Source organism: Neomonachus schauinslandi, chromosome 10, assembly GCF_002201575.2.
Source record: "Neomonachus schauinslandi chromosome 10, ASM220157v2, whole genome shotgun sequence".
Lineage (NCBI taxonomy): Eukaryota > Metazoa > Chordata > Mammalia > Carnivora > Phocidae > Neomonachus > Neomonachus schauinslandi.
In genome coordinates this window covers 30674881-30698560 of record NC_058412.1, presented here as the reverse complement: position 1 = coordinate 30698560, position 23680 = coordinate 30674881, and the positions used below count along the sequence as shown (strand labels likewise).

The 23680-nt window shown below is 48.2% G+C and overlaps 1 long non-coding RNA gene across 1 annotated transcript; it reads left to right on the top strand.

Annotated features, from left to right (window-relative positions):
• The first annotated feature begins 5612 nt into the window (after nucleotides 1-5612).
• Nucleotides 5613-21409, top strand: LOC110587354. Its single transcript, XR_002480752.2, has 3 exons — nucleotides 5613-5680; nucleotides 18569-18756; nucleotides 20744-21409. It is a non-coding gene; the product is annotated as an uncharacterized LOC110587354 (long non-coding RNA).
• The last annotated feature ends 2271 nt before the right edge of the window (nucleotides 21410-23680 follow it).

Here is a 23680-nt window from a genome sequence, read left to right as displayed (position 1 = left end):
CCTGCCTCTTGACAGGGTTTTCAATTTGTCCTCATTAATGCAGAGATTCAATTAACCAGGATAGTAAATTCCCTGAGCACTCTGCTTAATTGGATTTTTACTAAAATAGCTCCAAATTTTGTTTACTGCATTAAAAAAAAACAAAAAACAAAATATTTTTTGCATTATTTTATATCTGTGGGGAATGTAAAAGCATTTAACTGTAATAGCTATAAGTTTGGCTAGAAGTTATTCTGTAAAGCAGAGTTTCTAAACATTTTTGACAGTGACCCATGGGTAAAAAAAACCAAAAACCAAAAACCAAACCAAAACAAAAAAAACCCTGCTACATTTTACACACACACACAGTAATAAAAACTTTGCAAAACAATGCTTCATCTTCCCATATGATGCAGTGTGATATTCTCTATTCTATTCAGAAATGTTAGTTGAGGGGCGCCTGGGTGGCTCAGTCATTAAGGGTCTGCCTTCGGCTCAGGTCATGATCCCAGGGTCCCGGGATCGAGCCCCGCATCGGCGGGCTCCCTGCTCAGCAGGAAGCCTGCTTCTCCCTCTCCCTCTCCCACTCCCCCTGCTTGTGTTCCCTCTCTCGCTGTGTCTCTCTCTGTCAAATAAATAAATAAAAGCTTAAAAAAAAATGTTAGTTGACACACTAATTGATTTCATGATCCCCATGAAAAGCTCAGACTCAAAGTTCTAGAGGCCTCTACCTGCCTCTCAAAGAGTTGGGTGTCTGGGTAAAAAAATGTCCAAGATGTCCCAGGGTTGTCCTTTGATAGCTGTCCTACACACTAACGCTGAGGAAGCTATACCACTTGACTGGTTTTACATTTTAATTCACACCATTTGAACTGTCTTTGGCATTTCCTGAGAGGTGATCCAAGGCAGGGGTTTGAAAAACCATTCAGACGGCACAACCGTAGGGGGAATTTGACATCTCCAGTTGCCCCTCTCCCGCAGCTCGGTTGAGATGCAGCAATGTGCTTGCTACTGGAGAGACCTTGAAAAAGTTCTTGGGGGCAGCTTACAATTCCAGCGTGTGGCGGACACTCGTGGAAGGGGATCTGGCTTGAGTTGAAAGGTCTGGCTCAGGAAGATGGCCTGTAAGGACAAGGTGGCCCTAGCAGAAGGGGACTCTGTCAGCATACCTTTGGAGGAACGAGGAGGAACTGGAGAGTAAATCAAAGGGGAAGGTCTCTGGAGAACCCACACAGCTCTTTCTTTGAGAAAGACCCAGTGTTTGGGCCCTGGCCACACAGAGCTCACCAAGGGCAGATTACAATGGCACAGGCTGAATAAAACCTGTTGGCCCACTTATCTGTGCCCCCCTCCACCCTGAACCCCCTCACCTCTACCCTGGACGAGCCTGGGCATCACTACCTTGGCCATTAAAGTCGGTGGGGAAGTAGAGGAAGAGGCAGGCACAGAAACAATGCAGAGCGACCACAGAATCACTCCTACTGCTGGTCTGCAATTTGGGGGTCAGGATAGAGCTGGAGATAGGGGGTGCTTTACACTGGACATGATAGAGATGTTTGGGTTTAGATGTGATTGTGCCTTCTCAGTATCTGAAAATGATGCAATTAGTTAATTGTGAAAGTGGCTGGGAAACGCATAGACTGGCTTGAGCTGTCATTTGGGGCTGGGGGGAGGGACCCCAGGAGAGGGGTTAAAAGGTCATGGTGGGAAAGAATAAAGTTGTTTTCTCCTTGTGCCCTGAGGAGTCTGGCTCACTAGTAAATCAGTTACCACAGGTGTTTGTTATCTTTCCCTCCTAGTCAAATAGCCTGTAAGGCTCATGAGAGGGCCTCCCTGTCCCCATGGATCCTGAAGTCCCTTAACCTGTATGGCATGCAGGCCGGGGCTGGATGACATGGCGTCCTCTCAGCTACTCTCACCTGCTTCGTATTCGTGAGATCTGCCTGTCCGGCGTGAAGGTAGCCACCGTGCTAACTTGCTCACCGTAAGGGGACGTGTGGGAACAGAACGCTAAGAACCTGTTGGTGAAGCCCAGATTCTAGGCCCAGCTCTGCAACTGGCCAGGTGGCTTTAGAGAAGTCGCTTAGCCCCTCTGGACCCCCATTTTCTCTTCCCAGAGGTGAGAGGTCACATCAGCTCCAGCTCTGAAATTCGATTTTTTGATGTTTTCTGAGTTTCTTTCATTTTGTCTAGCTTAAATTTTGAGTTCCTAGGGGATAAAAATCAAGACCAAGTCCCACAATATTTATACCTGATGTGTACCAGTTATTTTCACAGATGTCAATGGATGAGTCCTCAAGCAGGTATCATTACCCCCAATTAAGATGCAATTTAAGAGATGGAAGGCCATGGAGTATTAGATGTTTGCTCACCGCCATTGATTTAACAAGAGACACAACTGTGGTTTGAATCCAGGCCTTCTGATTCCAAGGCTAGTGCTCTTTCTACTCTCAACTTTTGTTAACTTACAGATTATTTGACTTATTTAATAGTGCTCTCAGTCTGGGCTTGAAGCTGAGAGGAAATGAGTCTTACTCTTTTTCAACTCCTGCAAAACATGTCCTCTCGGATACACACTCGTCTCTTCTTTCGATTAAGGGAGGAAGAGAAGGGAGAGAGGAGAAATGAAGATAATGTAGTAGGCTCTCAAGTGGGAGTAGAAGTACAACTTTCTCTTCCAACCTCCGTCTTCCAGCTTCGACATCATTCGTCCCCAGCTGAGAAGACCAGTCCTGAGCCAAAAAATATCATTCAATGAATATCATTCATGCATCAGTGTTAATCGCTAGCACTCCTTGAACTTGGTACTCTACACCAGGCCCTATAGACATGGCACTGCTTGGGGGCTGGGACACAGAGAAGCAGAGAGGAAGAAAGAAAAAACAGTAAAGTGGTACATTTTGCTGTCTCTGAGCATGAGGATTCCCTTTTGTGCACCCCCTGGAGCACTCAGTCTGTGCCCCGTTGTCCTCTTTGGGTTTTAAGCTGCTCCGAGTGCAGGCAGGGAGCTAGCTATTGGAGGAAAAACTAATGGCAAACTCAACACGAGGTTCGTGCTGCCTTGGATCCCAATCTTTTCCCCCAGTTCACCTGCTACGGTTTACTTTTCAGAGTTCTCAAACACCTGCCTCAGAGTCATCCCAGCCTGAGTCAAGAGAGGGGGCTTTTGTACTCCCCAGCATTTACTGGCTAAGAGCCACAGAGTCGGGGGTTAAATGGCCAGCCACTTTCAGCTCTTCTGGCTGTGAGCAAAGAGGGTTTACGCAGCCCAGGAACAGCCCTGGCAAGAGAGAGAAAACCCGGAAGGGAGGGCATGGAAGCCTTCAGAAGACACGTGAGAGAACCTTGGAGGAGCACCAAGATGATCCACCGCAGGGGCATGCCCAGGTTGGGCAGATCCCAGAACAGACTGTGACCAGGTGACCCACCTCATCTATGGGTGAGGTGGGGGGAGGGGGCGTCCTGATCTGTTCTATCCACTCCAGACACCACAACTGTGACTTAATTGTGCTCTGTGTCCACCTTCGGGTTGAACTAAGACAGATGAAATGCCCACAAAGGGCTTTCAATTTCTGTGGTAAAACAGTTTTAAAAGCCCCTCTGGCTTTTAAAGCAATTATTTCTGGACCGAATGTTCCTCAGGAGACTCCTGCTATTTCTTAGAGCCCTTTGCATAGAGCTTCTCCATCTCCTTTTATCAACAGATCCCCAACTGTCCCGGCTGCTATCACACATTCTTCCTGGACCCGACACACACACGTGGGTTATATTTGGATGTGGGAAAAGAGCCTTCCTGGTGCGGTCACATGGCAGCCTGAGTGAGGTACCACAGAGGAGGCCCCTGGTAAAGAGGGCCTTGCATGCCCGGTGTGAGATCAGCGTTGACACACATGTGGTCATGAGCCAAGCAAAACCACCGAGCTGATACCTGAGCAGTGGTGGGAAAGATGTGAATGACACTTACGGCAGTATGGTAACCTCGGATCTCCCATTTGCTTGGCATTTTTTGTTTGGTGTTTGAACCAACACAAATCCAAAGGACTGATAACCATTCTTCAAACATATCCATGAAAAGCAGCGTTGCAGTCCAAAGGTCAATCTCAATTCCAGCTCTCTGCCCCTTATGAGGGCTAAAGTATGGGGCATTTATTTTCTTTCCAGACCTGGAAACACAGTTCCAGCCAGCTTGGGCAAAAAGGGAAAAACCAAGAATGAGGCTGAATAACCGCATGGAAAGGGCAGGATGCAGCCAAGCCCAACATGGTGGAACCGGGGACTGAGTGCTACCGGCTCCTCACTCCTATTCTTGCTCCTACTCCTTTTCTCTGTACCTTGACTTAGTCCCCAGCCATTGCAGACCTGCTTCCTCCCGAGCTGGTAAAGAGGGTGGCTGACAGCCCGGGGAATGGCATCGTAGCTTTTGCACTGGAAAGGTAGTGACCTCCTTTATTGGCTCCAGGAGGAAAAATGCTGGAAAGGGCTTTGACTCTCCCAGCCTGCATGTCCATGCTTGCCCCTGCCTCACCCTGACAAATCAACTGGGCAGATGAGGTTCATGGAAGAACACAGAAGCTCCTAAGGTAGATGTGTGGGTGGGGAAGGGCAAACCATTCATTCATTCATTCATTCATTCATCCATTCAACAGATTTTTGTTGAGCAAAACTTCAAGACTGAGTGAGGGGCCAGTCTGCACTGACTGGGGAGAGGTGACCTAGAGGTCAGGAGATGAAGGTGAAGAAAAAAGGCAAAGGGCACCTTGTGCTCAGCAAAGTCCCAGACGTAAGAAGAAAGGAGGTGCTTGTCCCCGAACCGTAGCTCAGCTGCTCCTTCGAAGTCCTGCCCTGGGAAAACCGCTGGTCCCACGACACTATATTTAATAGTGTAGTTGCTTCATGATCTGATGCCAAGTTCCTTCACTCGTCGTAAAGCAGTGCGGGTTTGGGCACCAGCAGGGAGTGGGGCTGCAGACGACACTCCGAGTCGCTGGGCCCTAGAAAATGCTCGCACGTATTCTATAGGAGACATGTACGAGAATGTTCACAATAGCTGTGTTTATAACTAAAAAGGTAACCCATATGTCCGTAAACAAGAGAATCGAGAAGTGATCGTGGTGTAATCAGACCATGGAATCCTATGTAGTACAGACTATGAATAAACTAGCTACATATCGAATTTCAAAAGTACTGACCGGGGAGCATAAAGAGCAAATAGAGATTATAATTAGTATGGATTCATGAGATGAACTTCAAAACCAGGCACCATTAAGTAATATAATGGTTAGGGATCCCTTATAAATGGATTGAAACCGGGAAGAAAAGCAAGGGACAACTCAGGTGTCAGATCAGCGGCTTGCCCCAGGGGTGGAGAGCCAATTGGAAAGGGGTGCGGGAACAGAGGGAGCTTCCAGGTATCGGCCGTATTTTATTCCTTAAGCTGGGTGGTAATGTGTGGGTGCTTGGCTTTGTTACTATTCTTCAAACTATGTACATATAGGTCATGCACACTCTTTTGTAAGTATGATCTATTGCACAGTGAAAATATTAAAAAATATATTTTGTCAAAACCCAAACTCCTCCCACCCCCACACCAATAAAAGGTAGAGGTTAGTGTGGGTGAAGGGTATGAGCCTCAAAGGAACGAGAACTTTTCCAAATGTGGTGCCTTGAAGATCTGGAAGGGCATCAGTGACAGAGGAAGAAGGTAAGGCACTCCCTGTCCACCTGCCGTGGGTACCAGCAGCTGGACTGAGGTGTGTCCCACCGTCCCAGGGACCTCCTGCTCACACGGCCCCGGGGACCTCACCTTACCCACTTTGTAACCCTTTCTTCCTGCACCACAATCCTCAGGATTTAGCCTGTTTTGCTTTCCTTTTTAAAGCTACCACGGAGTACTCCGTTTCTTGTCACTTTCCCACAGCCACCGGCTGAGTAGAATGCAACAATCCTAACTTTTCCCCTTTTTTTATTCCCACGCCCTCACCACCCGCCCCCCCCCCCCCCCCCCCGGCCCAAACAAGTGCACAGGTCCATTTGGAGTTAAAAGGGTGAACGCCTGTTGGATGGTGTAGAAATCTGTTCTAATACCACTTCCAAAGTTTGTTCACTCACCATCTAATTGCCTTTTTAGGGAAGGTTTGTCATTTGCCCGCTGAAGTTTATTTTAAATTATATCTGGTTTGCAAACACATTCTTTGTTGACAGCTCTAGTTCGAAATGTTTGGACTCACTTTGCTCTGGGTAAAACACGTTGTCAAGTCTTTTTAAAACTGCTTTTGTTAGATGGTTTTTCTGGCCCTGCACTTCAGCATCCAGTAACCTTAAAGACATAAAAGCTTTGAATTAGAAGGGACACTGGACGTCCCCCATTGGACTTCCCACCCGATGAAAGAATTTTTCCTGAAACATGCCTGACCACCAGCATCTGAGAGCTTGCTTTTTAAGGGCATTGCTGGAGGGACAGAGAGTCCCATAGGTTACAAACTCCCTATAAAGCTTTGAATCAGTTTTCACTTTGTCATCAAGAATCAGCCGTCAGGGGTGCCTGGGTGGCTCAGGTCATGATCCCAGAGTCCTGGGATCAAGCCCCACATCGGGCTCCCTCCTGGGGGGGGGGGCGGGCTGCTTCTCCCTCTCCCACTCCCCCTGCTTGTGTTCCCTCTCTCGCTCTGTCTCTCTCTGTCAAATAAACAGATAAATTCTTTAAAAGGAAAAAAAAAGAATCAGCAGTCAGCATGAGCATTTTCCAAGTTTGCTAATTGAATTAAAATGAAGACAGACTCTTGCAAAACCTGTCCCTGAGGTGCAGCAGGCCTTACACTGGTCACAGACACCTTTAATCTACTTCATATAATCGTATCCTGGATTAGGAGGGACAGAGGAACAAGCGAGGAATTGGATCTATCCACACGCTTGGAAATAGGGCAGAGAAGCCAGGGGGATTTGGCTAATCGCTTGAGAGTCCTGCAAGTGCACATTTCCCTCTGTCCCTTTGTCTCTCTTTCTTAAAGGTACAGAAACAAATGTAGACGTTGCCTTTCCTCAAAAAAGAAACTCACCACCAGCCCCCGCTGAGGGAGCAGGTCTGTGCTCTGTCAACCCCCGCCCTCACCCTCTGTCCTCCCCACCACCCGAGTGTTTGCCTTTTCCCAAAGGAAAATGGCTGCGTTTTCCCATTAAGCTGGGCCCGCCCCAGTTTTTGAGCCCACCTCAGAGACAGTGTGACGTGTGTTACAACTAGTTGCCTTTTCCACCTGTCTCCCCACCTTTCGTTCTGCTCTGCTAGACCTTGAAACCAAGCCCTGACCCCAGCTGCAGTCACTGTTAGGTGGGTTTGGGCCCCGAGCCACGCTGGGACGTCGGTGGCACGGGCCCTTCGGGGTAAGGGAAGGAAGCCAGCCTGGAAAAGGCCAGAATTAGACGGAACCCCAATCTCACGCAAGCCGGTGAGAGTTTCTGGGCCAAAGAGGGGAGCCGAGGATACTCCTTAAAGATGGGGGGTGGGGCAGGAAGCCCAAGCATGGGTGGGGAGGGGAGAGTTAAGGATGCTGACCCAGTCTGAACACCTAGCAGGCGACATGCAGCGGGCACGGCGAGCGCAGGCAAGGTGGAGAAATGCTGTGCGGGCCCTGGCTGGTGGAGCCTTGGTGGCAGGAGGTCCACGGACCTGGGGCACTGGACCCTTCCCGGCAAGGTGTCGCCGGCAGAGCCCGTGCCGATGGGACTTGCTGGGCTGAGGAGTCAGGGACAGGGTTCAGCCCATGGGACAGGGGCAGGCCGGAGTCGGGGAGGATGACAGTTAGGGAGGCCAGCGTGGCCCCCACAGGCAACCAGAGGCGGGAGCCTCCCTTGCAGGCCGTGCTCCTGCCCCGCGGTGCCCCCCCGGGCGCCCTGGGCCCCCGACTGGCTTGGCGCCGACGACTACCAGAGCTGCCCGGCGCGTCGCACCGCCCACCGGGGAACCGAGGGAGGCTGCGGCCACTTCCGAACTCGCGTGCCACGGACTTGTAGGAGAAAGTGCAGGGGTGGGGGGCTGCCGGGAGCCGGCTTAGGAAACACCATGTGTATACCAAAGAGCTCATACAGCAGGTTGTAAAACCGAAGCACACCTGTATTCATGCTTCAATACAGGTCCGGGCGGGGGCGGGGGGGAGAGGGTTGGCGTGGCGGAGGGGGAGGCGGAGGGGGAGGGGAAGGACGAGAGTTCTGGCATCGTCTCCCAGGCCAGGGGGACCGGCAGCAGGCAGGGACCGAAGGAGCCTTTTTCACAGGGTCTCAGGGACACAGAGGCCCTAGCTGTGTGCTCGGGGTTGAAAGTCAACTCCCAGGGACACCGAGTGGAGGAGGGGCGTTGTGCTCATGCCCCAGCGCAGCACGGCATCTCTCTCGCGGGTGAGGAGAGCAGAAAGCATAGCCGCATGTTGGTCCCTGCACCTTTGGTGTCACGGAAGCAGCGCCTTTGGCAAGAATACAGGTGTATTCCCAGAGGGCAGCCGGAGAACATATGAGTCTCCCTCGAAGACTCCGGAACACCAGCGCGTCTTGGGTGGGGCTAGAGGGCCTGCCTCCCGTAGGTGGAGGCGGGAGCCACTGACGCTCCGGAAGCACCTGTTCCTTCACCCGGTGGGTACCCGCAGCTCAGTGAGACCTAGAAACACTCAGATGTGGGAGCGCAGCTGATGCTACAAAATGCTAGATAAAGCCACGGAGCATTTTAATTTTCACCTTAACAGCTTTGACAAATTCCTTCCCTCTTTTAGTTTCATAGAGCTTGTCGCAGTCTGTAATCATCTTGTTTTTTTTCCTTTAGTCCAAGGGTCTGCACATTTTTTTTCTTTTTTTTGGTAAAGAGTCAGATAGTAAATATTTGCAGATTTGTGGGTTGTCCCCGTCTCTGTTACAGCTGCTCAGCTCTGCCGTTGGAGCGTGGAGGCAGCCTCTGGACACTATGTCAGCTCATGAATGGGACTGTGTTCCAATGAAATTTTATTTGTGGACACTGAAATTGGAATTTTATATAATTTTTTACAAGTGACAAAATATCCTCCTTTTAATTATTTCACTAATTCAAAAATGTAAAAAGCATTTTTACCTTGCAGCGTCCAAAGACAGACTGTGGCCATAACACCATTTAATCCCTATGACTGATGGGAGCCGGCTCATGATTGGGTCCCTAGTGCCTAGCACAGGGTCTGACCTATAGTAGGTGCTCAATAAATATTTCTTGGAGGGGTGAACTTCTCTGCTTTACATACAAAGAAATCACGGCTCAGAGAGGTTAACTGACTCGAGTGCGGGGCTAGCACTCAAACTTGTGTGGTGGTTGGCCGGTTGGTTGCAGAGCTGGATGGTTCCTCTACATCCTGTACTCCTTCTACTAAGTCACAGCTTTGATCCTTGCCATATATATATATATATATATATATATATATATATATATATAGCCACATGGAAGTTCACGGAGTTTGGAAAACTTTTCTTGAACAGTAAACTAACCAACATGATAGATCCTATAGCGTTGCTTCTCAACATGGTCGAGTTGTGGAAACTTGACTTCAATTCCTCAGCTGTTTTCTCTTTTTTTAAAGTCTGGGGACCATGCCCTGGCTAGTCTACCCTGGAAGATGGCTGTGAAGAATAATGTTAGAGGCTTTGCACATATTAAAAAGTCCCCAGGAGACCTGAGCCATAGGTATATTCTTCAGATTGGGCATTTTCTTAGAATCACCATGAGGTTTTTGGTGGTGGTGTTTTAAACAATGGCTCTGTGTGAGCAGGGGGCTACAAGCCCTAGAAAAGTCCAGTTCCCTGGTGGAAAAACTGGTTCTTCTTCAAAGTCAGCCTAAGTCAGTCTTAATCTCTGTTAACTCCTACACTGTTCCAACTTAAGTCTCTGTCTTGATTACTACACTTTCTTTTTTCTCACTCCCATGGCTGGCTCCCACGCTCCAGCCTCGCCTGGCCTCAAGCCAGCCCTCCTTGGGAGGTGCTGTTAACCACAAACCACCCAGCATTCCACGCAGGTCAGGACACATGCTCCTTCCCTTAGGACGTGCACCCACGTTTTGTTCTCAGCCAGTGGTTTGGGTGGATTTGTATACTGCAGGCTTTGCTGGGGCTTTGGCCAGGGGCTGGGCACCACTGTGGTGCCTCCCGTGGGTGCTGTCCTGATAAGCAGCAGCAGAAATGGAGATCAGAGTGAAAAGCTCTGGCCCCCACGAGTCCCTGGTTGCCAGGAGCTTGCCCGACCCAAGGGAGTGGTGTCTCAGGATGGGCAGTTGACAGCATTCCCTGAGGACTCTCCTTCAGAGGCCTCGTATCTGACCGGTCTTGATTGCCCTCCTATGAGGAAGCATAATTTTTGTCAACACAAGCTCCCCTCCCCCGTTTTTTGTTTTTGTTTTTAATAAAAGCAATATACACTCAGTGTGGAAAGTTGGAAAATACTAATGAGCACAATGAAAATAAAATCCACCTATAATCACTCCAGCCAGAGATAACCACTGTTAAATACTGTAGAACAGATCCTTCAAGTCATCTGATATTCATAATTTTCTAAAGATATTGCATCATATCACAGTGCTGTTTTGTTACCTGATTTACATTCTCTCACCTGATAATACAACATGAGCACATTTCCATGTCATTAAGTACCTTTTTACAATATGATTTTTTATTGTTATATTGCATTCCATGATAAATCTGGCACAGTATATTTAATAAACACTGTTTGACATTGAATTTTTTTCTGGTTTTTCATGCTGAGATGAACATCCTTAATTATAAACGCTTTTATGCATCTCTTGCTGCTTCCTTAGGATTTATTTCTATAAGTAGAATTAATTAGGTCAAAGGCTGTGCACATTTTTAAAGGCCAGATTGCCTTCTAGAGATGATCCAATTTTTGTTTCTACCAGTAGTGCAAAAAAGTCTGTGTTCCCTCGTGCCTGCCAACATATTTTGGATATCTAATAACTTTTAATTTGATTGGCAGAAAACAGTATTTCATGATTGTTTTATTTTCTTAGACAACTGAATTCGTCATTGTGTTTTTTAGCTATTTGAACACAAGTAGGATTCCCCTTGGAAGGTGGGAATGTGCTCTGGTACCCAGCAGCAGGGATTATTTGAATAAAGTAACATTGAGTGGATGCACAGCATACAAATGAGAAGCAAAGGGAGAAAGAGGGAGAGGGTGGTGACCTTCTAGAAGAGTCTCTAGTTATTTAAAGAAAACTCTCTCTTATCATGTGGGTGAGGGTAGTGAGTTTAAGGTAGGGATGGTCTCTTTTTTTTTTTTCATTCTCAAGTTTGTTTCTGAGTAGGTAATATACTCACATAGACAGAAATTCAAAAGATACAAAAGGGTGCACAGTGAGAACACCTTCCACTCGCTCCCTTAGCCAACAAGGTTCCCCCTCCCTAGAGGCAATCATTAACAGTTTTTATGTATCTCACAACAGCCTTGGTCCCTGGACAAGCAGCAAAATAATCACCTGGAACTTGTTAGAAATGCAAATTCTCAGACCCCACACCAAACTTACCGAAGAAGAAGAAAGTTTGTGTGTGGGGAGGGGGGAGGCCCAGAAATCTGTGTTTTAATAAACCCTCTTGGTGATTCTGGTGCATGCTGAAGTCTGTGAACCGCTGCTGAAGATATACTCTCTCTCTCTCTCTCTAGATGTATATTTGTATACATCAATTTCCTCCTCTTTTTTAACATGTGTTTTACATTAATATTTTTGGAGATCACAGGCCCCTTTAAAATATTTGTAATTTCATGTATAATGTTTAAAGTTTTGCAAATATTTTTAGGGAGTTCACAGACCTCTTTGGGTGTTCATGGACTTCATATTAAGGATTTCTATTGAGTAGGGAAAGGTGGCAGATGAAATGGGGGATAAGACCTATCAGGAGATATGGTGCGTTCTTTCAAGGGAGGGCCAAATTTGATGAAGGCTAGTAGCAAGAGAATGGAGTGAGGGGGCGCCTGTGTGGCTCGGTCGTTAAGCGTCTGCCTTCGGCTCAGGTCATAGTCCCAGGGTCCTGGGATCGAGCCCCACATCGGGCTCCCTGCTCTGCCGGAAGCCTGCTTCTCCCTCTCCCACTCCCTCTGTTTGTGTTCCCTCTCTCGCTGTGTGTCTGTCAAATAAGAAAAAAAAAATCTTAAAAAAAAAAAAAGAATAGAGTGAGCAAAACAGGTTTAGAGTGAAGGGATTTTTTTTTTTTTTGAGCGGAAATTCACGTAAATTCGACGAACTATTTTAAAGCACACAATTCAGTGTGCTTTATTTATTGCATCTACAATGTTGTGCAACCGCCGCCTCCCTCTAGGTGTGAGGGAAACTTTGCTCACTTTGAAGTCAAGGTTCCTAGAGAAGGGGACTTGGTAGAGCCAAGGGTAGAGTATGAGGCCAGGCACCAGAGAAGTGGAACCCAGCCTGTGAAAGCAGGGCGGGTACCTTGCGGCAGGGGGTGCTAAGGTGGTCCGGGAATCAGAGGTGATGGAGGACCAAAGGAGAAGCACACGGGAGGCTGGTGAGGTGAGGACTGAGAGGAATTGCTGCCGGAACTCGGGGATGGGTGGGGAGAAGGAGCAGGTTAACTGAGAGTCAACCGTGCAGGTGGGCACTAGAGCATTAAGGAACGTGCACACACACTGTGCCAAGTTGGAGCGGCTTTACTCCAGCATTCCCAGTGGGGCAGTTAGTGTGGCGGCCGTCCTGTCCTTCCAGAATCAGTTACAAGCTGGAAGAAAGGGAGCAGAAAGGCGCTACTCTTCCACGGCTATTATCCGGGAGTCCCGGAAGCTCCTTGACAGGTTACTCCTTACATCTCGTTGGCCAGAGCTGGGTCACATGCTCACCCTTAGACCAATCAGCATTCACTCTGGAGGCCCCGCCCAGTGTCTCTTGGACAAAGCCCACCTTCTGTCAGCAAGGGAAGGAGGTGAATGGCTGTTGGATGGGGGTAACCACCAGCGTCTGCTGCAGACCTCTGGGGTCCCTCCTAGCTTTAGTCAATGGGTTGAGGGGAGAAGGAAAGAAGACTAGGAATCTATCAAGTAACAGGGGAGATGGGACCAAAAGGAAACATACACGAGGACATAGATAATAAAGAATAGAAAAGCAGAGGCAACCGATGGACGAAGGCAGTGAAGTGCAGCCGAGTCAGTGTGGTGTGGGAGTTTGAATATTTAATCTGAGTTTACTGAGCCCTGTGACCTTGGATGAGTCTCTGAACCTAAGTCCATCTTCTCATGTGAAAAGGAGGCTGTAAGATTTCACTCTTAGAAATTAATGTTGCAGTAAGTAACTAGTAACTAGTAAGTGCTAGTGAGAGGGCATTTGGCCCCGAGAACCAAGTATATCAACAAAGTAGACATTTGTCGTACTTTTTTGATCACAGGAGATCAGACACGTGCTTTCCCAGGCTCCCTTGCTGCCAAGGAGCCAGCATTGGAGCCAGGTTTCGCCAGTAGGATACCCTCCCTGCACGCTCTGAAGTTGATTATGTAAGGAGCAAGTGCTGTGTGAACCCATTTAAGTGAGAGTGGCAGCAGCCTGGTCCACTTTCTCAGGTAGTGTGGATGAGATGCCCAGGGCAGCGTCCGTGCCCCTACTGGGAATGCTGATGGGGGGGGAGGGGCAGGGTGAGCTGGAGTGTCTTAACACAGGAGTGGCAAAAATGGGGGTCTCCCTGGGACCACTTTTATGGTGTGATTTAGGGTGTTGTTCTAGCTGCTTTCGGCTTGTTTCTCTAGCCCTCCCAGAGAGTCTGAGAACTGCCTAATATTCTTTGATAAATATCTTTTCTACTTAAATTAGCCAGTTTGGATTTCTGTTGTTCAACTAAGAACCATGACTTCTTGAGCCACCTCTCCCAGTGAAAGTAAGAAAGTGGGGTGCCAACCATTTTCCAGGGAGATCAAGCTTCAGGCCAAGACTGACTCCTTGACAGAATCAAGTCTAACTGAGAGAAAGAGGAGGAGAGCAGGGTCTGGCTTTTTTTTTTTTTTTTTTTTTTTACCAATTTGGACTTAAGAAACAGAAGAAAACAGCACTTATTCTGAGACTTTTAATCAGACAGAGTGACTCTTCCCACTAACACAGTGGCCGTTAAAACACCCTCTGGGAGAGACCAACATTCACTGGTAGGGTTGGCTTGGGGGCTGTGATCAATGCAAAGCACTTGGCCATCCGTAGGCCTTGATTCAAACAAATATGTTTATGGGGTGTATGCCCTGTGCCACCCACTGTTCTAGGTACTGGGAATCCAGTGAACAAGGGAGACAAAAATCCTGCCTTCTGGTAGCTTACAACCTAGTGGGAGAGACAGTATACACATAAATAAAAAATAATGTCAAAAGGTAATAAGCTCAATGGAGAAAAATAAAGCAGGACAGGAGCTAGGGGGTGCTGGGGGGAGGGGCTGGGAAAATTGTATATTTAATTAGCATATCCAAGAAGGCTTCACTAAGAGGGGGGCCTGAAGGGAGCGAGAGACTTGGTAAGGGGATCAGTTATTACTACAGGGGTGTTTCCTATGGCTGTACTCTCCCATCCTCCCCCCCTCCCCTCCTCCCCTCTGAGAACACCTGTCAGAAACAAGCTTAATTCTGAGGACTATGGGCCGAACATCTGAAGGGAAACTCTGGGCCGTGTGGGTGCCTCATGCTCTGGTGCATGGAAGTTAGGAGCTTCCTAGGGTGCCCTGGGCTGCCAAGCTGAATGAGCTCAGCTGGGCAGGGCTCCCTGGAGGAAATGACTTCTGAAAATGGGACCGGCAACCACCCAGTCCTGCTCACTTGGCAGGCAAAACCTTGTTTATAGGCTTTGGGGCTTTACCGAAGGCAGCTCCCCTTCCTGATGAGAGACGAAGTCCCATCTTTGTATCAGAGTCTTTCCTCCCCAAGTAGTAAATCTACACATGGCATAGAGAAACTGTGCCCCGTCTTACTGCTTTATTAGAACAAATATAAACAAACCAAGCCCTACTACTCTGGATTCTCTATCTGGAATTCTGATTCCCTCAGAGTCCTTACAAGCCAGGCTGAGCCTTTTGCCTCCTTTCTGACCAGACCAGACTCCTCTTTTTAATACAACCACCCTGGGCTATAATAACCCTCTCGTTTTCATCCACCCTCCATCCACCCCACCCCCCCACCTTCCCCAAGCATTCATTATTCACCGTGATTCCTAAGAGACTGGAAGGAAGAAGCGCAGTAGATTTCCCTGGAATGCCGATAAAAGGAGATAAAGAGAACTGTTGGGTTATTGGGTCTTGCAGCTTTTTATTACTAAGGGACTCTGTGCCTTAGAAACTCTATATTGTAGGTTTTTGTTGTTATCAGGAGTGATGCTTTTTACATACCGCTGTGCATGGGAACACGATCTGACCTACAGTATAATAAATCCAAAGTACCAAGCAGCAATTTGTAACAAGATTTTAATGTATTTTCTCTCATTATCCAAGAGGAACCTTCCCCATGAGTGCTTGCTCTGCTCAGAGTCTGTGGCAGGGGCCAGAAAGAAGTCCAGGGAAAGAATACACCCCTGGCTATGTCTTTTACTACATTCCAGAGACTAATTTAATGTCTTCCCAGCCCAAGTTCTTAATTTCTTTGCCTTACACATGATTATTGCTGGGGGACTATGTGGTTTTTAAGAGCCTTTTGAAAGGAATAGAAATTGAGATGCAAATCGTGTGATGTATCTTTTTTGCTATGCAAAATTCCTATATGCAATCTAATCCAGTTATGCAAAGCAGCAAGATTTGGGATTTAATACCTTTAAAAGCAATTGGCAGCGGGTATGGGAGATCAGTAAATATTAAATCCATGTCTCTCCCATCTTAGACTCTATATTTCCTGGGAACTGATACCCAGCAGAAGTCATATTCAGCTAGTCAGTTGAAAAAGATATCCATGTATCCATGCACAAATATTTATTAACTATCTAAAAATGTAGATTCTGCTGGGGCATAATCTGTGTCCTCAAAGAGCTTTGACATTTTGGTGGGAGCAGCAGGTAGACAATCAAGAGAGAGTGAAGGGCTAAATCGAGGAGGAAGAGGTGTGAGAATCTTAACAAGCAAAATTGTTCCTTTCTCGATCATCCTGGTCAATAGATAAAGGGATATTGTGCCCCTCCTACGCCAGACCAACAGCGCATTCGTGGGCCGTTTGTCAAGTAATGGTTCTATGCCACCCATGAACGACACTCTTTACATATGCTCTCTCATTCAATTGTCACATCGGTTATATGAGGTAAGTACTATTAACTTCATTCTACAGATGAGAAAACTGAGACTCGGAGAAATTAAGTAACTTGCCCAGGATCACATTGCTCGTAGTAGCAGAATTGATATTTACAACTGGGTCCGAGACCAAGTTCTGAGGATTAGCACTTGCTGGCCTAATTCTTCATTATTGCAGACACAGTCACAGTCAAGAGCAGTGGATAAAGATCTATAGTTCAAACACTACTGATGAATGGCTATTGTTAGTGTCTGGAACTGCCCAGAATAGGTGTCCGAAGCCAGGGCGTGAGGACCCGAGAACTAGAACCAAATTAAGGCACAGGAGTAAAATGCCTGTTTGTTACACTCCCTCAGAATACAATGACCCTTCAGACTTTGATGTTTGCTGCAGTATTTTTGTGTTTCATGGGCGAAAGCGAAGGTGAGACGTTTTGTAGTCATTCCTCTAAGTCTTCAGACTCTGGCAGCACAAGAAAAATAGCAGGAAGAAGAGACCACACCTTCTGCAAGATGAGCTCATAAAAGATGAGCTCAGCTGCCTGCATCCATTCTCTTAAAGGCACAGCTGCAGGATGGCTGGAGCTGCATTGGTTTGGAAACCCTCAACAGTGGGCCAAGCCCTTCAGTCTGGTTTTGGAACAGTTGTTATTCCTAACCCTTTCTGCGGGGAGAGGACAGGTCATGAAGACTGCAGTTGCAGGCTTCGGACGGATGAATGAACCAAGATGGTGGCACTGCTAGTTACATGAAGAATGCACGGAGGCATTCCTCTTACACACCTGCTTTCCCAGGCTCAAAGATGTGTATGGGCTAAGAAGAAATTGCAACACATTTTGGCTTAGTTGTCACTGGGGCCACACCTACAAGGCTGACTGCAGTGGAGGCAGCAAGTGAGGCCTAGAAAAATCTGATGATGTGTATTAATTTGAGAGCTTCCAGTTAATCCTGTCTCATGGGGTCAATGTCAGACTCCTTGGTCAGTCCTCTACTCTCGTCAGGGAAATGGACCTTCTGGCTTGCTATCTCCTCTCTCTAGTCATCTGACTCTTTGTGCATTCCCAGGGTCTGCTAAAGTGCCTGGCACAAAATGGGAGTTTAGTTAATGTCTGCCAGGTCAATCCAGAAGGAAGCACTAGGGGAAGCCTTCAAGGCCATTTGGAAAATGGTCTTTCTGTTGGATGGACCGAGAGAAGGGAAGAACTGCTGGATGGGACCTTAGATCCATCCTCAATCCTCCCGTGGTGGCAGGCTGCAGGCCAGGCTTTATGTAGACTCAGAATGTTTTAGGGCTAGAGTCTGCCAGGACTTCATGTGGAGGTTGGGAAATTCTACAGCTAGCTCTGGAGAGACAGGGTAAGAAAGTCCTTCCAAAATCAGAGTGGAAGAAGTACAGTCTGAAGGGATGGCTGATGTTTTTCGCGGGAAATTAAAATGGTGTCTATGGAGGCCCCAACCCAGTCATGCCGGAGGGTGAACTTAAGGTCTGGGACAGAAAGAAGCTGGCCTTAAAGAATAGTATCAGGTCAGGCAGCCTGAAGGAAAACAAATTCTGGAGGATTCCAAGCATTCTCCTCAAGAACACGTCTACCCATCCGAGCAACAGGTGCTATAAGAGACACCCCGGATGTGGGCATCACATTCTGCACTCAGACTAACTTCTTTTTAACCTACCCTCGGGATGATTTCACCGCATGCGTTCTTGGCAGTGGCTTTCAGGGGGTCAAGCCAGGCCTCCACCCCACAATTCCTCTGGGTCATTTAAAGCCCACGGTCTCCCGGGGAGAGAGGCTTCCCTATCAGCGGCTTTCCCCCAGACCTCATTGCCAAGCAGATGGCAATCCTGAAGCCGGGCCCTCCAGTCTGAACCTGCCGGGGAGTGATGAAGGGCTGGGCCAGCCCCACCTGCCTGCCCTTGCCCAGCCTGTCTGTCTTCTCCTGCAGGATCTGCATCTTCTAGAGAACAGAAAGGAGCTTCCTGCAGAGCCAAAGCCTCAGGGGGACTTTTGCCATGGGGTCACGTGCTCCCAGGTTCCCAGGGGGGAATGTGGCTGGTTTGTCCAGGTATCAGCAGATCCCCGCGTAAATCTCCCACTGACACGTGTGTGTCCAGGAGGGGCTCTTCCCTTCCCTCCCCTTTCCCATGATTCTCCTTGCTCCCTCCTCCTTCCCCTGCTGCCCCAGGATACTTCGCCTTACCTGAGCATCATAGCTGCCACAGGGGAACAAGCATTCAGAGAGAATGCCCCAGAGAAAATTATTCCTCTTAGTTTCGGCAATGCTGCCCTCAAGCAGAGTTCTGACGGCTGTGCTGATTCAAGCTCTCTTTCTTAAGGTGCCGGCTCAGACTCAAAATCTGGACTTCCTTGCCTGGATGCGTTACTCAAGGGCAGCTGGAACGACTCTCAAATATCCTAGTTCCCTCATGGCGGGGAGCGGGAGGACCCTGCCGAGGTCTACATGTTTTCCCTTGAAGTTGCTACAGCACCTGAAATGCTTATGAATCTTCCAGTACTTTAAAAGGTAACCTGTGGGAGGATTAAGCGAGCAACCCCTGGTGCATGGGTGTATCAGTTCGTCAGACGTTCCTTCATTAACACCCAGCTAAGAGAGATTCCTGAAGGGAGAGGTGCTTCTGGAAGATACTAGTTACTTGAGGAGGCTGGGAGAGGGCCTCGCCCTAGGGAGAGTTGCCCAGATGACAAGGATAAGCCTCACTTTTCCTGGGTAGGGCAGTCTTGTCTCTACCTTCCCCTCCCTGCCATGGCTAAAGGCTCCTCTGAGGGAATGCCCTGGAAGCATTTCTCAAAGTGCAGCTTCCAGCCCTTGCAGTGGCCTTAGGAAGTCTTCCAAGTGGTCTGCAGACCAGTTCAAAATGCATGGGTGTACTTCCTCAGTGCAACCCTCCACCCTCGGTGTCCCCCGATGCTGGAGAGTTAAAGTTGAGGTGTCCTATTCTTAGGGGGGATTCCAGCATCCCATCATCATCATCATCATCATCATCATCGTAGCACGTTTCCCTAGTTTCATGAGTTCAGCCTTGACACCCATTCTATTCAACAAACTTTTATCAAATACCTTTTTTCTGTGTGCTGGGTTAGGATAGGAGACAGAATCAGAAGACAAGGCCCCTGTCTTTCAAATGAGCCTATTTACCCTGGGAGGGGAAACAGTAATTACTGACACTGTGAAACAATTCTCTACTTACTGACAGAGGAATACAAAAGTGCCACAGGGCTCAACCCATGTCTGTAAATACCAAAGACATCTTCCCAGAACAGATGACTTGGGCAGAGTTGTGAAGGATGGTAGCCTACCACACAGACGAGAAGGAAGGCCTCTCAGGAGGCACAATGTGAAGACCCGTTTCTGAGAACACGTAGAATAAAGTTGGTGAACTTTACTCTTTCCTTCCTTCCTTCATTCAAAACCCAGATTTTTGAAGGAAGCAGCATCAGTTTGAGACCTAAAGGATATATCCTCTTTGGACGTGGAGGAGGGATAGTCATCCCAGGCTGAGGGGCCAGCGAGCTCAAAGGCAGGGGGGAGGGGGCCGTTCAGTTCCCAGTATATGAAGAGGAATAGGGAGGAGTTGGGTTGGAATCAGGCCTCCTGGCTCCTTGGCCAATCAACCACCGCATCCTATTAATTCCACCTCTAAAAGCAGTGACTCATGGCAGAGGTCAGCATCTGGGGCTTATCTGTCCTCTGCTCTCAGTGCTTGTTGCCACTCCCTAGACCCTTGTCATCTCTCTGCCTTCCCTGTCCACTGGTCATCCTGCCTCAGGCATCTTTCCCTTCCCATTCACCATCCAGAGCCCTGTTTGGGTTCCTTTCCTAAAATGCAAGTTGTACTTTATCGTCTTTCTGCATGACCTAGCTCAGTGGTTCACCCTCATTTCAGGATAATCCCCAACCCTTAGAATGACTTGTATCATAAGGCCCTTTGGGATCCAGCCCTGCCTGCCTCCCTAGCTCTGTATCTGCTGCTCCCACCTTGCATCCTGCTTTGGATACACCAAGCTATGAATGTGCCATGTCGCTTCATGCCTTCAGGACTTTGCACATGCTCTTCCCTCCCCCTGGAAAACCCTTCTGCCTCTTGTCCTCTCAGCAAACTCCTATTCATCCTCTACGGTGAACTCAAACACTGCCTCCCTCGAGCTTCCCAGACAGAGTTAATCACTGCTCTCACTTATTTCTATTTCTATTATCACTCTTATGAACTCCGCTGCTGGAAGAGCACCTTACAGTAGGCTCTTCTGCCAGATGCTGAGCAGCTTTAGGGCAGGAACCGAGTCTGCTGCATATTCCCGGCTCAGGCCCCAAGCACAGGGCTGGGCTCAACCTGGAGCAAATCGCAACAGATGGCTGAGTCAAGTTACACCAGCGTGAAGGGGCCCTCTCTCTTGGGCATACTGCCCGTCACCTGGGGAACTACGTCCAGGCCCCACCCCATCCCACAACCAGGATCTCTGGGGGTAAGGTTGGTCATTTTTTTTCTTTAAAGCTCCCCAGGTAATTCTCCTGTGGAGCCAAGCTTGAGATCTCCTGGCGAGGCCAAGAGGAGGAACCTGAGAATCAGGAGACCTGAAGCCAAAACCACCACTGAGTCATCCTGCGATCTTGGGCAAGTCAGTGATTTCTCTGGCCTCGTTTTCTCATCTGCAAATTGGGAATTCAGAAGTGGAGGGTTTGTTCCTAAGACCCATTCCACAGGACTGACCCTGTTTGAAACATCACTAGGCATTCCCGGGTTCGGGTGGGTAGTGGGCACCTGGCTTGGGTCTGCTCTTTTCCTGACAGGTAGGGGGGAAGAGCCACCGATCGCTCAGGCTTTCCTGTTCTTCCCACATGTCCTTCTGCCCTCCCTTTTGCGCTGTCACCAGCCTCAGGAGGCAGCTAGGAGCTGTTGCGGCAGCGGGCGGGCTCCCTGCCCATTTCAGGCTGCCGAGCTGGAGAGGGATCTTGGGAGCCATGGGCTGGGGCTGCTTTCATGTCTCTGGAGATGATCTCTTTCAAGAATGAAGGCGCTATGCCCTTTGCATTTTCTTGTCAGAATCTCATGCTGCATTTTTGAGAGTACATGTAGGAATATATAATTAATGGTGAAAAATAAACATAAATGCTGTTTCCCTGGTACTTAGCTGAGTGCTCTGGAGGAGCGGGACTCTCGGTGGGGAAGTTCACTGCTCTGAAATTCGGGCTTCTCTGCTGGGAGATGTGGAGATTCTCCAACAGTTAGTCCCTGAGAACAGGAGCAGCCTCTTGTGGTCCCTGCGTACAGTTTCTACCATCGGCAATCCAGTGTGTCCTGGTCACAGATGAGACTCTGTCTTATGGTAATGAGCAAAGACAGAGCCCACGATGCCTCCATTTTCTTAGAAATAAATCATGTCAGCCTGTCCCCGCAGTCGATACGAATTTGATGTCTTACAAATAAAAGCAGCTCTAACTTGAGCAGACACAATCCATTCTCCAGCCATCTGTTGTGTCCCGGTTTCCATATAGGGATAACGGAAAGATAGGGCTTTCTTGAAAGCGTGGCACTTTGGGTGCAGAGGAAAACACACTGCCTTTCAAGGATATTAAACTGGATCTCTTGGGTTACATGCCGCGAAATCAGCCTTGGGTCCGTAGCCCCCAGATCGCTAAGTTTTCCCATTTTGACTATTTTGAATTCTCCATGATGCTTAGGGAGAGGGAATAAAACCACTTTTCCTTTCCCAGTTGTCTGCCACTTTTAAGGATGATCAATTCCTAACCCTGCTTGTGCATTAAAATCCTTTGGGGAGCTTTGGAAATGTACCGATGCCAGGACTGACCCTGTCCTTCCAAGATTTGGATGTGATTGGTCTAGGGGTGAGCTCCAGGTTCCTAGAACTTTGAAGAGTTCCCCAGGTGACTCTAATATGCAGCCAAGGTGAGAACCACTGGATTAAGTATCGTGGAGCTTGGTCTGCCTTTATTCTATGAAAATAATTCACAGAGGTTGAGTATGCTCTTATGAAATTTTTTCCCCCAAATGCAATATTTATTTCACCGTGGAGGGTAGCCACTGTGTGTCGTATGGTTCTTCCTTATACTTTGGAGTTGATCTCTCTTCATCCCTTCAGTCTCCAAAACCTGCTTCTGTCCTATTCATTCATTTATCTGTCCTAGACTTACTGTGCACCCCCTTTGTGTGACAGGGTCTTTGCTTGCATGTTTCTTTACTAGTCTCCTTTTTGATACAGACCCTGTCTTGTCTTGCCCAGGCAACAGCTGTAGACTGTTGTGTGCCCCCCAAAATACCAGGGAAAGATAAAAATGCAGATTCCTAGGTGTTTCCATTGAATTCGAATGTAGCTCTAGAACACAGCTAAAATGATGCTTATTTGGTTTTTGTTTTTGTTTTGTTTTTTAATTTGTTTGTTTTATTTATTTATTCATGAGAGTCAGAGAGAGAGTTAGAGAGAGGCAGCGGCAGAGGGAGAAGCAGGCTTCCCGCCTAGCAGGGAGCCCGATGCGGGACTCGATCCCAGGACCCTGGGATTGTGACCTGAGCCGAAGGCAGACGCTTAACCATCTGAGCCACCCAGGCGTCCCGATGCTTATTTGTTTTAAATAAGTTCTGAGACAGGCAGGGCATTTACTACCCTCCAACAGAGGCTGCTCTGGTTTGTCTTCCGTAGGGCTGCTAGAGTGATCTTTCTAAAATATAATTCTATCTCACTCCCTAGCTTAAGATACCACCATGTTTTCCCAAGGGCTACAAAATGGAGCCATATTCCTCAGCTAACAGGAAAGGCCTGTCATGATCGGCTCTGCCCCACTTTTTGGGTTGTGCTTCTGCCTCTTCACTTCTCCAGGAACTCATGTTTCTGTTCTGCTGAATACTCACTGTTCCCTAAACACCCACCTCTGTGCCTGGAAACTTGTCTGTTCTAGTCCTTCACTTTTAAACCAGACCAACCCACCAAGTGGCTGCAGGAGCCTGGGTCTCTTCTCCCTCTCTGCTCTCCCTCTGTTCTATCAGCTTCTGACCCTCTGACTCTGTTGTCAGCTGATCTGGGCTTGGTCGGCGATGGCCTCCTGGCTCTCTACAGGTCTTGGCCCGCACTCCTTTCTGCCTCTCCCCTCTCCTTGTTGAGCTTGACTGTGAGGTTTATGGCCAGCTTGTCTGGCCCAGGCCCCAGAGGGGCCCATTTTGGCTCCTGGTGAGCAGGGATTCAACACATCCGCTTTTCTCTTTCACCGGGAATGCCCTCTCCTCACTTCTTGGCCAGAAGAGCTTCTCAAGACTTCCGCTTCAAAGTCACATCCTCATAGATATCCTTTCTAGTGTTCCCAGAAAGAATGAGCTGCTTCTTTCTCTGGGCTCTCCTGGGACTCCGTGCACACTTGGAACTACCCTTATCGTGTTGTTGCCAATCTACGACTCCTTAAGGCCAGGAACTTATCTTAA